General features: G+C 42.5%; 1 long non-coding RNA gene across 1 annotated transcript; it reads right to left on the minus strand.

Moving 5' to 3' along the window:
• Window positions 1-824: 824 nt before the first annotated feature.
• LOC127545164 (uncharacterized) lies at window positions 825-10649 on the minus strand. The gene is made up of 2 exons (XR_007949604.1): window positions 8084-10649; window positions 825-5397 (listed from the first exon to the last, which is right to left on the minus strand). It is a non-coding gene; the product is annotated as an uncharacterized LOC127545164 (long non-coding RNA).
• Window positions 10650-13009: the final 2360 nt, after the last annotated feature.

Consider the following 13009-nt stretch of genomic DNA (forward strand, 5'->3'; position numbering starts at 1 on the left):
CCCATCACAGATCTCAACAGACCCATTCTACAGTTCTGTGCCTTACGATTGGGTAGCCCCACTGGCTTTGAGCCCTCCCTCAGTCTTGTGTCATGACCCCTTGTTAATGAGGCATTTGAACTTATTGCTTTCCAGCTCTGAATCCTCTGATCTAGCATTGGCCCAAAGATGATTAAGCAGGGGTTATCTAGAAGAAGTAGGATTCAGTGCCCTATACAAGACCATTTTCTTTTTCTCTCTTCCGCCTTCTCCCCTACCCTCGCCAAGCCAAAACAGCCCATTTGGAGCTAAAATTCTAGTTCTGGATTCCAATTCTTCCAGGGACTAGGAAACCCCGTGGGGGAGAGGCAGTGGGAACTCAAAAGAATCTCATGTCCTTCCCTCATCTATAAAATGAGAGTTGGTCTCTAGAGGGCTTTCTAACTCTGACCATTTATGCGCTAAGCTCCCTCTCAGCTCTGAGAGCAAGCTGTGTTCACTAGCATTTGGGAACTCAGAAGGGACCTTAGAGATCATCTCATCCAGATCCTTCATTTTAAGATGAGGAGACAGGCTAGGAAGGTAAAATAACTAAGGATCTTTCCAATGTACCATTATGTTTTAAGGTTCCTTCTGGCTCAGTTTCTTTGAGAGTTTCTGAATGACCATAGGACCAGACCCTAGACTTGTAGGAGCCGGGAGAGGAAGAAGGATTATTAGACATTCTCAACAATCCACCCCCTTGCTTTTCTTACTCTGCTCTCATCCTTAAGATCTGCTTCTCTGGATCATTTCCCCAGTCCGCCAGGTACATACAAGCTATCTTGTACCACACCAAGAGACAGTTCACTTTTATTTCCTCTTTTAATAAAAAGTTTCTCAAGCTTGCATATACAACCAAATGGTGTTAGTTCTGCTTGGTGAAGTATTGAGTGGTGTTTGGTATAAATGTAGATACAGTTTGGATTTGGTGGAAAAGAAAATGAGGTGAGCAAAAAGGCGGGAGGGAGTGTGGGGCCACCTTCCCTCCCTTGAGTCAGCTTGGAAGCCCCAGGTCGTTGGGGTAGAAAACAAAGATGAGGAAATACTCTTCCTTCAAGACTCCAGTACCCACAAAAAGATATCGGTACCAGGCAGGTGTGTTCAGTGCAGCCTCCCCTCCCAGCCCTCCAAAAATGGTTTGACGTTTCCATCAAAGGCAAGAGTATTACAGAAAATAAATGCTGTCAGTTGAATTTGAAAGACATGAAGACCTACTGCGTGGAACACACTCTCCTCTGGGGGTAATGGGGGAAGAGCATGAGTGCTTGTCCTCCTGGGAAGCCCACCCTTCTAAGAGGCAGGAAGCAAGACGCAGTATTCCAAGAGATGCAGTCCTGTGAGAGATCCTGGGGCAAGCGAGCAAGGGACCCATCATTCGGCTGTGCAAAGTACTGAAGGACAAAAAGAAGGCTCTCCCTCGTGAAGCTCCCGTCTACTTTGGCAGGCAGGGCAGGTGAGTTGATGCAAAGTACTGAAGACAGGCTCCCCCCCCCCAGCTCCCCCAAAAGAATAAAAGAAAGCAGCATGGAGATGACCCTTGAATCTATCCTTAACAAATAGGATTCTGAAAGGGGGCAGGTAAATAAGGGATATGTTCCGTGTAGACAGCATGACTTTTGCAAAAATACCTGGCAATTCAGAGAATAACTTGGGAAGAGCCACTTGGAGAAAGTGGTATTTGAATTGAGTTTTGAAAGACATGTATACTCTGTCAGATTGCTTGACATCTTGGGGGGGTAGGGAAGGGAAGAAGGAAAAAAAATTGGAACTCAAAATCTTACTAAAAAATGAACATTGAAAACTATCTTTACATGTAATGAGAAGAGAAGAGATGGTATTCCCAGAGTAAGAAGGAGCCCCAGCAAAGATTTAGAAGTAGGAAGGTATAAGAACATATTAAAATGGGCAAAGTGTCTCCTTTGTTTGGAAAGTGGAGGGAAATAAAAGGGATAACAGGTACTAGAGTCCTATTTTATTAGCTTATGGGTCATTGCATATGATTTTTCCCCCCATGTGTGGGATTAGATTTTGGGCTTGTGATTTCATTGATATAGAAAATCCCTGGATGAGGAAATACTGCTGTCAACGTAAGGTTGCTTTTACTTGCCTAAAAGCTAAATGATTGCCCATGGACATACAGCCAGGCTGTGTGTGTCAGAGATGGGATTGAATTCACTACTTCTGGCTTAAAACGTTCCATTCACTCCACTGTGCTTTTCCTTGTCCTTGGTTTTGTTGAGCTGGTTGCTTTTTTTTTTTTTTTTTTTTCTTAAGTAAAGCAAGGTCTAAAAGGATGAGAGGAGAATACATAAATGCTGAATTTTTTTAAAGTTAGGGGTATGACTCTATTGTAAAGGACCTCAGGTATTACATATATACATATAACTTGAATTTGGAATATAATAGGGAATCACAAAAAAGTTTTGAACAAAGAAATAACAAGCTTTCTCATACCACTGTACCATGTTTACCTAAGAAGTCATCTGTAGGCTTAAACAACCCTAAAGTTCTGTATACCATGATCTCTAGTTCTCTCCCAACTTGGTTGGTCTTCAATTTGTCCTTCCTAAAACATAGCACCCATGCACAAACAAAACCAATGTAAGCCAAATTAGAGGGCAAGCAGGAAGCTGGGAAACAATTTTTACAGCAAGTGTCTCTGATAAAGGCCTTATTTCTTCAATATAGAGGAAACTGATTGAAATTTATAAGAATATAAATATAAATCACCCTCCTCCAATTGAAAAATGGTCAAAGGATATGAGCAGGCAGTTTTCAAATGAAATCAAAGCTATAGTCATTAGAAAAAAAATGTTCTAAATCACTATTGATTAGAGAAATGCAAATTAAAACAACTAAGATACCATCTCACCTTCCAGGTTGCCACTGTGACAAAAAAATGTTGGATGGGAAATTTAGGCACTAAGGGACACTTGGAGTTGTGAACTGATCCAACCATTCAGTTTTGCCACTATGCCCAAAATTAAATTTGTACATACCCTTTGATCCAACAATACCACTAACTAGGTCTATACACCAAAAAGATACAAAAAAAGGGGAAGGGTGTGAAGGACCTATTATACAAAAATATAATAGCTCTCTATAGTGACAAAATATTAGAAATTGAAGGGAAGCCCGTTAATTGGGGAATGGCTGAACAAATTGGGAGTATAGGATTGTGATGGAATGCTATGATGCTAAATAGAAAATTATGAATAGATTGATTTCAGAAAAAACCTGGTTGAGACATGAACTGATACAAAGTACAATGTATATAGTAAAACAATATGATCAACTTAACTGTTCTCAGCAATGTAGTGATCTAAGATGATTCCAAAGGACTCATTAAAAAAATCTTTTCCACCTGCAGAGAAGGAACTGATGAAGCCTAAATTCTGATCAAAGCAGACTATTTTTTCATTTTCTCTTTTTTTGTCCCCCCCTTTTGAATCTGTTTATTTCACATGGCAAATATGGTAATATGTTTTGCACGATTAGACATGTATAATCTATATCAAACTGCTTACCATCTTAGGGAGAGGAGTAGGAAAGGAGAGAAAATTTGGGATTAAAGTTTTAAAAAATGAAATGTTAAAAATTGTTTTTATGTGTAACTGGGAAAAAATAAAATACTTTAAAAAAAAGAGTGGTACCCAGGATTGAGCAGATATAGTCAGACCAAGACAGAAATCAGAAGGACTCTCACCACCTTTGTACTGAACATTTTCTTTTAATGGGGGCTTATATCATATTAGCTGTTGGAACTGCTAAGCCTCACATTTGACATATTGAACTTGCAGTCCATTAGAACCTCTTCCAAGGCCTTTTTCCCCCCCATACAAATTGTTTAGCCCTACCTCCCTCATTCTAAATTTGTGGAGTTGATTTTGAAAACCCAAGTGTAGAACTTTACACTTATTTTGATATTTCTTTTTAAGTTTGGCCCATTGTTTTAGCCTATTAAGAATCTCCCTTTCAAGATGATATGGGGTCAGGAATGATTATTCTTTTGGTCATTTCTGAACCTACCTAACTATAATATCCTCTAAATTATATTCTCTTTCCCCCTCTCCTCCAAAAAAAATTGAAGCTCTTCACTGAAATCTAAGTATATGTAATGTAGATGTGTGTCTGTGTCTGTGTATTTTTTTAAATTCTTCTGATTTACCAATCTAATAACCTTGTTTAAAAAGAAAATTAGGTCAGGCTGGATTGACTTTCTTAAAACTAATGGCAACCACTTCCTTTCCTAGCTGTTTACTACCAAACAGCCAGAAATCAAAGCAAAATCCACTAGTCTGTAGTTTACATAACAACGGGTCAGGAAGACTCATCTTCCTAGGTCCAAATCTAGCCTCAGACATTTACTAGCTGGGTAGTCACTTAGTCCTGTTTGCCTCATTTGTGAAATGAGTTGGAGAAGGAAATGGCAAATTACTCCAGTTTCTTTGCCAAGAAAACCTTAAATGGAGTCATGAAAAGTTGGACGCAACTGAATGACACGACTTAACCACAATACAGCACACTGGTGACAAATTTCAAAAGGCTCAGCAGTGGAGAGAGCACCAGCCCCGAGTCACACAGCTCATGAGTATCTGATGCTTGATTCCAATTTAGGTCCTGACTCCAGAGCTGGTGCTCTGTCCACTACTGACAATTCCAATAATACATATGTTTTAAGTCCCCACCAATTAGTCAACAAGCAATTATTAAACAACTGCTATGTGCCAGGCTCGGTGCTCAGCTCAGGATACAAACAAAAAGTCCCTGTTCTTCAGGAGCTCACCTTCCAATGGGGGAGACTACAAGCAAACAATTATGCAAATAAGATATAGACTGGATAAATTGGAGGTGACCAATTAAGGGAGATCAGGAAAGGCTTCTGGCAAAAGATGGGACTTTAACCAAGGCTTCAAGGAGACCAAGACTCGAAGATCAGGGAGAGAGTTCCAGACATGGTGGATGCCCAATGGAGAAACTTGTCCAAAGTCAGGAGATAGGAGTATCTTATGTGAACAACAGCAAGGAGGCCAGAATTATTGTATTACAGAATATATGGTGAGGAGTAAGATTTAAGAAGATGGAAAAGGTAGGAGGAAGTCAAGTTATAATGGGCTTCTTAAAAATGAGATTTTATTAATATGTTGCTTTTATATGTCTAAAATGTGTATCCTTTCCTCTCAAAAAGCCTTCCTTCCCTCCCTCCAAAAAAATCAGCAAAAACTAAACAATGCATCAAAAAATGTTTGAAAATATATGCCATGCATAATACCTACATACATCCTATGTTGGCAAAGGGGTGGTGCGGTAATGTATCTCTTCTTTGGGGGTCTTGCTTCAATACACATTTATCAAGTGCCGGTCACATACCAAGCCCTGTGAGATACAAAGACAAAACAATCTTAGCCCCTAAGGAACCTATTTCCTATCAAGAAAAAATGTACATGTCAGTATTTACAAAACGTGGACAAAACAAATTTGCGGGAAAAGGCCATTGAGGAGAATCAGAAAAGCTCTCATGGGTTTCACTTCACATACAGCAAAATAAGAGGAAAAAAGATGGAAATCGCCAATGTTGGAAGGGCTGTGGAAAAATAGGCACACTAATAAACTATGGGTGGAAATGTGAATTGACTTTTCTGGAAAGCAATTTGAGATCGTGCTTTGAAAGATGGTTTAAAAATCTATACTTTTTGACTCAGATCACATTATTAGGTAAGAGGGTCAAAGACACGGGAAAAAAGGACACATACCAAAATAATCATAGAAGCACTTTTTGTGAAAATAAAGTACAGGAAGCAAAGCAAGATGTTCATTAATTAAGGACTAGACAAATTGTGATCTATGGATATAAAGGAATACTACTGAATGCTTCACTAAAAGCAAAATGAATTCCAAGTAGCATGGGAAAACCTACAAGGAAATGATGCAAAATGAATTAAGCAGAATCAAGAAAACAACATACACAATGAGTATAACAATGTACATTGAAAAAACTACAAGAAAACTGAATTCTGTCTATCCCTGCCAGAAAAAAATGTACCTCTTTCTCTTCTTTGCTGAGGTGGGAGCTTATAGGTATGGAATAATGCATATTCTGTGACACTTGGTGGTTGTGTGGTTCTTTCGCTGAAGTGCTCTTTTCCTCTCTTTTTGAATTTTTTTATTTTTTTGCACAAGTGACAGCCCTCTGGGAAGACTAATATATATATAAAAGATCTTAATAAAAAGTTTTTAAAAGACATGTAGGATGTGGTGCTTCCACTGACTTTTGAAGGAAACTTGTTAGGATTGTAAGGAGGCAACCATGAAAGACTGTATTCAAGATATGAGAGACATCTTGTGCAAAAACTTGAAGACAGGAGATGGACTGTTATGTATGAAGGATGTGAAGCAATCCACTGTACTTTGGTGAAACCATAGAGTACATGAAGAGGGAGATGCACAATAAGCTTGGAAAGGGTGGTGGTGAAGGATTTTAAAAGCTAAATAGAAGAATGTATTTGAGCCTAGAGGTAATAGGGAACTTTTGGAGTCTGAGTGACAGTCAACTGTCTGACTAATATATCATACCTAGGCTCCTATTTCTCTAATTGCTCTTGTCCAGTTGATCTGAAGTACGATTTCATGTCAACATTGCTCCTAAATCTCCTTCCAGTGATCTCCACCCAAAAGGTCTTTATCATGATGCTTTCCAATGCAGCTTCCCTCATATGAGTTTGTTTTCTTACTTATACACACCATTTATTTCTGCTGTATCTTTTGAAATTCAAGAAATCTGTCCCACCTAATCCTAGAATTTTGGTTAGGAGTTGATATAAGTTCCCATTAACCATTGTGGTTCAGAAATTCCTTCACATATCTAACTTAAGTACCTCTTGCTGCAGCTTTAGCCTATTTTCCATTGTCCCAGCTAAAATGACAAACAGCCAGTCATCTATGGCTTTCTAATTGCTAGAGGATTTCAGCTCCTTTTCTCAAGAAAAAGTAACATCAACAACCAAAAAACAAACAGTAATCATGAGCTGCAAGCTTTATAGATTTGAGACAAGAACTGGAAGGGACTTTAGAACATAGACTGTGAGAGCCAGAACCACCACTGGATCATAGAATATGAGGCAGAGAAGTGAGATGGTGACTAGTGTAATGGATAAAGCACTCGCCTTGGAGTCAGGAAGCTCTGAGTTCAAATCTTACCTTTTATAATGACTAGTTATATGACCTTAAAGACAAGGTCCCCACTTGTGGGCCCCAGGTTCCTCATTTATGAAATGAGAGCAAGTGGATCTGATGGCTTCTAAGATTCCTTCTAGCCCTAGACCTTTTATCAGAGCTGGGAAGTCTCCGAGAACACAGAGTGTCAGGGCTGGGAGGGTCCTTGACTAAAGCAGGCCCTTGGAAAGTAGAACCTAGACTCAATTTGAAGATTACTTCATCCAACACCTCCCCCACATTTTACAGATAGAAAATTTTGGAGAAAAGAAGGACTTGTCCAAGGTGCTACAGCAAAGTTACCAAATGGGCCAAAATCAGAACTCAGTTCTGCTGACTCCCAGTCCCATGTGCTTCCCACCACAAAGAGGTGAAGGACTTAGATGAGAGTAGATACTGGGGCAGGATTTCCTGGTGTAGCATCCCCAGTGGCTGCAGAACATCCTGTCCTTCTTCCCCACACCGGTGCCTCTTCCTTTATCCGTTCTCCTCCTCTCTCTGTCAAGCCCTGAACAGCTGCTTGATTCGGGGGACACCTGTTTGGTGCTGTGGCCTTCCTTCAGCTGGTTTGTGTGCAAAGGTGAGGCTGCCCCAGCAGTGGTGGGTCTGAGAAGCTGCCTCACGGCTGGCTCAATCTCTATGTGGTAGGCTGGGGAGAGGATGCTTAGATTTGGGCTGGATGAAATGTTCTCCAAATCCCTTCTAAATGTCAAGTTCTGTGACTTGGGAGAATGATTCATTGAGAGGTGGTTAAAAAAAAATAAGCACTGGGTTCGAATCTAGATTTTGCCCCTGACGACCTGTGTGGCCTTGGGCAAGACAATTTCTTTTGGGCCTTAAGTTTCCCTACCTTAAAATTGAGGTGTTGGGCTCAATGGCCTCCAGGATCACTCTGACTTCTCTCTCCGGGATCCTATGACTGCCCTTTAGACCTTTTGGGCTGGGGGAGGGTAGTCACTCCCACACTGGGGAGCCTAGAAACGCCAGTGCTGGCAAATCCTGTAGGAAACAGGCAAATAAAAGACGGAAATACAGCATAAGCCATCTCTGCTCTCTTCCTCCTCCTCCAAGCCTGAGAAGAGCCACAGATGGAGATGGGGGTGGGGATTCAGGGGGAGGAATAGTGGGGAAAGAGCCGCATTGTACAGTTCAAAGATGTCATCTCAAATTCGAGTTCTCCTATTTATTATCTATGGGATTCTGGGCAAGTCATGTTCCCTCTGCACTGATTTTTTGCCTGGAAAAGTCAGGGGTGGAGAATGGACTAAATCAGCAGGCCTCAAATTTTTTGCTTTCAAGAATGCTTTAGGGAGTGACTAGGTGGCCTAGTGGATACAGCAGCGGCCCTAAAGTCAGGAGGACCTGAGTTCAAATCTGGCCTCAGACACAACACTTCCTGGCTGTGTGACCCTGGGCAAGTCACTTAACCCCAATTGCCTTGGGGAAAAAAAGCTTTACACTTTTAAAAATTAAGGATCAAAGAACTTTGGTGTATATGGGTCATATTGATTGATATTAGGTGTTAATACGTCCACTGTGGATTGAAACATGGCATTTTCATCTTTTTTGTTTTCTTTCTCATGGTTTTTTCCCTTTTGGCCTGATTTTTCTTATACAACATGATAAATAAAAATATATGCTTAAAGGATTGCATATGTTTAACCATTTGATGTCTTGGGGAGGGTCGAGGTAAAGGAGGGAGAGAGAAAAATTTGGTGTCTTAAACGTGTCTTAAACAGTGTCTTAACAAATGTGGAAATTATCAATACATGTATTTGGAAAAATAAAATACCATTGAGAAAAAAAGAAACATAAATGTCTTAGTATTATCATAAAAATAGTTTTGATCTTGTAGATCCCACGTTAAAGTGTTTGGGAAATCCTCAGGAGTCCTTGAACTGCAAGACCTGAAATAATGATTTCTAAAGACATTCTTGATGAGGAAGATAGGAAACCAGTCCAATTTTCAAAGAAGAATAGGAGGAAGACATTGGAAAAGATGAGATCACAGGATTCTGTCACTGATTGGATGAAACCTGACCAGGAAAATGACTGGGTCTTTGACAGAGAGGAGGACCCCCCTCCCCGTGTCATCCATTAACAGAGATGCTGGGAAGCCTTGTCTGCCAGGGCACCGAATGGGAAGGCTGCAAGAAAACAAGAGTATTATCAGGCATTTGGATTTTTGCCCATAGTTGTTCAGTGTGCAGCACAGGGCAGGGCCTGAACCCCATATTCTCTTTCCTTCACTGTTACTTCCCAGTGACAACTCTCATACTTGACTGATGTAAAGTGAGGATCTTCAGGCACTGTACTCAGGGTTAGGATCTACTAAAGACCCTCCTCCTCTTTAGAGCCTGAGGAGAGCCTCCTCCAAATTTTAGATGCCTGTCTGCTCTGTGGGGAAGGGGCTGCTAAGCTCAGTGTGTGCTCAGAGCCAAGATCTCTTTCTTAGTTTGCGTCTCATGATGCTCTTACATAGAACTTGGACCGTTCCCAAACTGCTGTATTTTGCAGGATCCCAGGCTAGGGGTTAGCGGGGGTTACCCTGCTATTACTAAGGACTCTTGAGTGTTCAGGCCCCTGAGAATTTCAGAACACTCAAATCAAGAAACAGCTATCTCCAGTGGACCTGAGGACAGGGAGTGTTTTGTATTGTCCCTTGTGCCTCAGTCCCTTGAACATTGTTAAAAAAAAAAAAAAAAAAACAATTCTTCTTGGGATTGCCAATCAGTAAATGAGAGCTCAGTAAGTGCCAGACACTTTTCTAAGTGCTGGGGGCATAAAGAAAGGGGGAAAAAAAATCAAGTTTAGCCTCAAAGATTGCAATAAAGTACCTTTGCCTTCAATGAATATTTTAATATGGTTCCATTAGGAAAAAGTATCACTTGCTTCCTATGACATACACTTTTTGAAGAATACAAGAGATGACCCAGATCCCATCCCAGAGGAGACCGTGATCTACTTGAGAAGGCAAGTCCTTCAAGATTCAGCCCAAGTATCATCATCTCTGCAAAACCGGTGGCAATCTAGATACCAAAGGCTTGCTTTGAATCTCTATGACATGAGCATAGCCAAGGAAACCAGCCTGCAGAAGAGAAGACCCTCAAAGGAGAAAGGACAGGTCTCCAAGAATCCCATGGGCTGTCATGTGGCCCTCCCTCCTTGGTCTCAGAGGGCTGGCCCAGTGGCTTAGTGATAGGACCTTAGGAGGACTATTACAATGGACTTTGCAAGAAGGAATCCACTCCTGGCCATCATACTGGCTCTTCAATAACGAGCTGGAAGGGTCCTTAGTCTAATCCACGCCTGTTGTGTTATGTGAGAGATACAGCGTGGTATAACAGAAGGAACCTGGAACCAGAACACAGGTGTCCTACTCCCAGTCCCACTCCCTTACTGGGATTCAAATACAGTCCCACACTTACTAGCTGTGTAATCTTGGGTATTCTTCATTTTTCAGACAATCTGTGACCTAGAACTCATCAGGGTGAGTACTCTGGAATATGGCTGGGATCCCCTGCTATGCTGTAGGGCCTGGTGCATTTCTCTGCGGACACATGCCTTCCCCTTTTTGCATTGAGGGTCTTCTTTCCAAGGTGTCAATAATCCCATTTGGGATGGAGCAGGTCTGGCTAAGCTGGGTTGGTTCCAGCTGGCACCTTGTTTGGGGAATGGAGATGATGCTGTGAATTAGGGGGTGGGGTGCCCAAGCTGGACCCATCAGCCATTAACTGCTTGACTGCCAGCTGAAGGAGAATCTCTTGGGGAGGGGAATCTTTCCATCCTCTTTGCCATGGCCAGCTGGTACTGTTTGATGGCTTCATCCTGTCTGGGGGTATAGAATGGTAGCCCAATAGATAAGATTGCCAAAGGTTCACAGAAGTCACTGACCTAATCCCCTTCATTTGACAAATGGAGACACTGAGGAGGCTCTTGAAAGCTCTGCCAGCCGAGAGCCACCTCTGGAAGGTACAGGAGGATTCTGACAGATCTGGAAGCTCACATTCCAAGTGAAGAGAGGAAAGCCTTCTAGCCAGGTGGTGAGAGAATGCAGCAAAAATCTCCATCAACAAAACATCCCTGAAAAGGGCAGGGATTACAATTACTCCCATCTGTATAAGGCTTTACAATTTATCCACTGCCAGCCCGTTATCCAGACAGGGAAACTGAGACTCGGAAGGAGGGCCAGCACAACCAACCCAACCAATGCCTCAGAGACTAGTTGACAGAGGGAGAAACTGAGGCTGAGAGCAGGACTTGCCCACAGTCAAGCAGCAGCTTTAGGATCAAGATGGAAGGACTCTTTCCTCCCCCCTGGGCCGCCGCTGGGCCTCAGATGCCGCTCTGCTGTACCAGGCACTGAAGGAAGTAACAAGTGAGCCAACCCGTGCTCCCAAGGGAGGGGCCGGTTGCCAGGTGAATGCTGGGGCTGAGCTGTTCAGAGGCTTGCATCACTTCTGCTTGGCACTGGAAGCAGTCAGGCCCAGGCCCGCACTGCCCACAAACTCTTGAGTCAAGCCCTCCAACTTCCCTTGGCAGGCTAATCTGCTCAGGCTCCCCAGCATCCTCCTTCCCAGCGTGCCCAAGGTCTCAGGGTTCCTCTCCCCTCTCGGCTCCCAGGGGACTCCCTGGCCTTTAATGTCGCTTCCAGCCTTCGAGCTCTTCCCTTTAAGGACTGACATTGAGTCATGGCCAAAAGAATCCCTCCCTGGTGTCATCCCCCGCCTCAGCAGCCCCTCTGGCTGGCCCTTTCTTTATGCACTTACTATACCCTCAAATAGAGGGGTTGGGTCTGGGGTTTCATTGGTAATGAAGAAACTTCCCTGTTTCTTCAAAACAGAGCCGGGAGTCAAACCTGGTACAAGAGACCCTTCTGAATTCTGATAGGGAATCATTAAATTGTAACTGGGAAATTTTTAGCAACCCCCCAAAAAAAAATGCAGTAAGAGATGTTAATATATAGTTTTCTAAGTCAATATGGAGCCATAAAGATCCTACATATACTTTTTTAGTGGATACAGGATATATGCTCTTTCTACGTGAGTTAATGCCATTGGTCTAAATTAAATGACTTGTCCAGGGTCTCACACTGTGTAAAAGACGGGGTGAACCCAGGTCTTCGGGCTGCGAGACCAGTTTCTTTATCCTTGACTACACTGCACTCCCACCTACTACTACCACTACCCTTCTCCCATTGTTAGAGCTCCCTTCCTCTTAAAGTGATTTTGTATCACTTGTTCATGCTGTGGAATTACTTATCAGTGTTCATATTATATTATCCCCCAAGAGAACTGAAGCTCCTTGAGGGCAGGGACTTTGGTTTAGTTCTAGCTCGAGCCTGTATATCCACAGCTAGTCTCGTGACCTCACCATTGGGAGCATTCTCTCCAAAAATAGACATCTCAGCCTATCTCATGTGATTCCTGTTCAGATCTTGCCACCTCATTCAGGGGTTCCTTCAGCTTAGGGTAGTGGGGGGTCTGCCCATGAAGCGGGCATTTTCTGTTGGGGTGTCAGATCTGGCTTCTCTAACTTCAGGCTAATGCCCATTATGGGGGCCTCAGTTTCCTCCTCTGAAAATTGAGGAGAGTTGAACTGAATAATTTCTAAGATCTTTTTCAGCTTCTCTAAACTTGTATGATTCTAAATCTGGGTTGGGTCCCTGGAGAATTGAGGAGAGGAGTCAGTGGAGGAAGGGCTCAGTGGAGACTGAGAGGAGAAGGTGGGGGAGGGGAATCAATTTGGAAGGGAAGAGTCATTTGTGGGGACTGTT

This window comes from Antechinus flavipes, chromosome 1, assembly GCF_016432865.1.
Source record: "Antechinus flavipes isolate AdamAnt ecotype Samford, QLD, Australia chromosome 1, AdamAnt_v2, whole genome shotgun sequence".
Lineage (NCBI taxonomy): Eukaryota > Metazoa > Chordata > Mammalia > Dasyuromorphia > Dasyuridae > Antechinus > Antechinus flavipes.